The following is a 4,170-nucleotide window of genomic DNA, read 5'->3' as shown; positions in this document are numbered from 1 at the left end:
ATGCTAAAAAAAAAAAAAAAATTTTAAATAAAGTCACCCTGACACATGACAATTTTGCAGAAGCATTGGAAGTTCTTCCCAGTGTTGTTATGAGATAAATTATATGCCAAAATAATGTACTGTCAGGTGTGTACCTCCCTTACTACTTGGACAGATGTAATAACATAGTAAGTTCGTTCCACCTCTAATTTATTGTTAGCATGAGATTGGACATTTTGTCTGGGTGAAATTATATCTCTAGAGACAATTTTCAATGGATAAAGTTAATTTCAGTCATTTTGAACTTTCAGTAAGTCTCAGAATTTTTTTAAAAAAAGACTAACACTGTCAACCCATGAGTCAAGATTTTGAAAGCACATGAAAAGGCAGTTCACACAGTTTTTGACACTAGAAAGAACACTCAGAGGTTAAATGTCTGTCAAGTGCATCACCAAAAAAAAAAAAAAAAAAAAAAAAAGGCAAACCTACAGATTTTCTTTCTTTTCAATTAAACATGGATTAAAATATTCGAATAAATGGGTAAACCCAAAGATTTAGAAAATACTAAGGCAATTCAATCAGATCACCAATATTTTGTCCCTCTTTTGGGCAGGCAGGACAGACAGATTGGTCATAGAAACCTTCAGATGAAAATGAAAAAGCCAAAAAGTCTACTACTTTATTATTTCAATTTCTAAGCTTTATAAATATCTACTTCTTTCACTGAACTGTTCCACCCTTTCAGACAGACATCAGGCACTGTACACAGACAGACAGTGTGTATTTAAGCTTAAAGAGACCTTAGTGGGCTGCCAGAGCCATACTTCCATTCAATATCACTAATGTGATGAAAATACATAACTGCATTCTCAGAACTAAAACAAAACAAAGTTTTCCATCCCTAAATATGGCTTTTTATAAGCAATTGCATTCTGTGACTTTGCTCATTCCACTTCTGTGTTGGTATACTTCACCTCTTATCAGGCTCTCATTATTAAACTGCATTATATGTTGTAAATACTTATTCTCAACATCCACAAAAATCTTATAAATTGGGAATTTACATTACACCTTGATTTTACAGATGACCAACTAAGGTATAAGGAAGAAAATTCACTTGCCCAGTAACGTCATTCATAAAGATGAAAACTAACTTTACCCTATTCTGAGTCCAAACAATGACCTATTAATAGCCAAGTGTTTACACAGCTTTAATGCTTTAAATAATGTAGAAATACAACCTCCAAAAGAGAGGATGCCCTGTAAGAAGAGGTCCATGAAGTAATTCTTTGGTAGTGCTGTTCTTATGTAATAAGGTAAAACAAATTTAATTTTCTAGGTACAATTTACAGATACCAGGTACATCTTCCAAGTTCTGAAGAGCCCATTTTGCCTTTTGTTCTCAACTTCAGTTTATTCTTATAAAGGGAAGTTCCCCAAAAATGGTCTTTGAAGCATTACTGACCCTATTTTTACAAGAGGCCCCCCCCAAAAATGAATTCAAATTCAAGCTTAAGGTATGAAGAGAAAACAACCTGAAAATGTTTCCCCATTCCATTGCCTGATATTTCTCCGCCTTTGACTACAACCTCCAAGTCACCCACTGGGCTAGAAAAACACAAAAACAAAAACAGATGGTAGATGGAAGAAAAGGAAGTGAGAAATAATGAAAGGAGAGCAAGATTTGACAAAGTTTTCAAGAGTTCAGAAGGGGATTGTAATGAGAGATTAGACCCATAAATTGAGAAATTTAGCTATTTTTATGTAAAAAAATGGATAAATAAATAAGAACCAATATGCCCAAATTTACCAGATAAAATCTGCTTTTGGAACTCCAAAGAGAACAAGGGTTTCCTTACAGTAAGCTAAAGGCTCAACCCTCTCATTAATGATTGTACATTTTCTACAACCCCCAAATGCTATCAACTTTGGATTGTGGAAAGAAGATACTTTTAATCGCTGACATTCCTTCAGGGATCATAATCTTGCATTTCTTTCCCATCCTCTTGATCGACTTTCTTGAATTCCTCTCTACATGTGGAGAAAAGAAAGAAAGGGAGGGAGGAAAAGAGGAAGAAGGGAAGAAAGTTTCAAAATTTCCTCCTTCTGGATAACACCAATAGAAGCCATAAACAAAGAGAAAATCTGGTATTCTAAATTATACTCTGTGAGAAGAAATTAAGTATCACATTGGGGAACCACAGTTTTAAGCAAGAAAGCAAAATCTCCATAATTTAAAAGTAAAAATACATCTTTAAATGTGTTACTTGAAAGGTTTTGACAATTGCACAATTCAAGAGTGCTAAATAAAAATTAAGATGTTCACTTAAACACGTACCCCATTTCTCTAAAAAATGGAGAAGTATTTTGTCATTTATTTCACCATTTTAACTGGATGTTTATAATATGTAGAGGCTTGAGAACTTCAGATATTTTTTCAGTTTTTAGCGAGATGTTTCCTCAGTATAATATTTTACAGTTCCTTCTTTACTGCTCTCCTACCCTCTCCCATTCCTAAACTTCACACTCCTAATCATCTTGGTCTAAAAGTGCAAAACAGAGAAAATGGAAAGATTTGAATTCTAGTAATAAGGACTCTTGAGTCAAAGGTTTTCATGGGTAAAGCTTAAAAGATTTCTAAAGATTACACACACTATATCCTAAATAATTGCTTGCTCTTATTCAATAAAAATAAAATTAAATGTCAGTGAACTTCTTAGATGATGGAAGACAAATTAATTTTAGGTCAGTAAACCTATCAGTATAATTTTGCCAAAACTATAAAACTATACAAGATGTCTCAAATGCAGTTGTTATAATTCCCATGACTGCTACTCCAGCAGCAACTACTGAGACCTGTTTTCAACGTGAGGCGCTTCTTCTCCATAAAAGTCCACTAACATTCGCTACAGGTCTTAACACCTTTTACCATTATATAGCACCAATTTATCCCAGAGTTTTTCCCAAATCTAAAATCTGTACCAGGTTGTTGAGCGCTGCTAAATTAAGATGGATTTTCATACAATAGATAGAAAAAAGTAGAAATATGGGAGGAAACCCTTAGCCTCAGCTAATACCACAAAGTTAGTTATAGGATCACGTTTCCATACCAACAAGTAGTAACAATAGGTATTCGAGGGGACATACTAATATTTTAATTTTTCCTACCAAAGGGAAATAATTTAAAACATCTCACTAAAAAAGAATTTAGTAGGAAAAAAATTTAATTTCCTTGTCAAGGCTATTCTATGGATCTACACATGAAACTATAATGTTCTTATAGTGGTAGACCTGAAATCATGATGCACACAGGTATTAACTATTAATGCTGCCAATAATAGATTGGCAGAATACTACTTATACATTTAGTATCTTAACAATATTTTATTTATCTGAGTATTAGTATCCCCTTACTTGGAATCCTTATCAATTCCACAAGAAATTCAATGAGAAGTAGAAAAAAGCACACTGAACCATTTTTAGAGATAAATAAAAACCCAGAAGAAAACAAAAAAGATATGCACACACACATATAAATATAAATAGATAAACATATTTGTCCATAATGCTTATGCCAGAATTGCTCTGAAACGTCAATATCAGCATTGCAATGAAGACACTGAGCCTTGGTATAGGGAAAAAAAAAAAAAAGGAGAGCTAAATGCAAGATTCCTGGATTAAGCTAGGAACCCTGGAAGATTTGCGCATTTCCTGCTGCCAGGTTAAACAAATATAAATCTTCTCTGTGAATATTGCCTTATATAGAAAACAGATCTAGAAGTGCAATATATAACAGTAGCACAAATGAGGGGAGGAGATTAATGAAATTATACTGTTTAAGTTTGCTCTATGATATGTAAATTAGTATAATGTTTATTCAAAATAAACTGTGATAAGTTATATGTCATATTGTTATCCCTACAGCAACTTCTTAAAAAATACCCAAAAAAGTATAGCTAAAAGGCCAAAAGGCCAAATTAAATACTCAAAGTTGTTTGGTTAACTCTAAAGAAAGAAAGAACAAAAGATCAAGAATCATTGAGACGAATAGAAAGTTAATAGGAAGAGAGTATACTTAAACACAATTGCATTATAGTAATAATTATATTAAATGTTAGTGAGCTAACTATTCCACTTAAAATCATTAAACTAAATAAAAAAGATTTGTTTTATAAATATGCAAAAGATTGA

This window comes from Pteropus alecto, unplaced genomic scaffold, assembly GCF_000325575.1.
Source record: "Pteropus alecto unplaced genomic scaffold, ASM32557v1 scaffold131, whole genome shotgun sequence".
Lineage (NCBI taxonomy): Eukaryota > Metazoa > Chordata > Mammalia > Chiroptera > Pteropodidae > Pteropus > Pteropus alecto.
Note: the sequence above shows the minus strand (reverse complement) of the source record.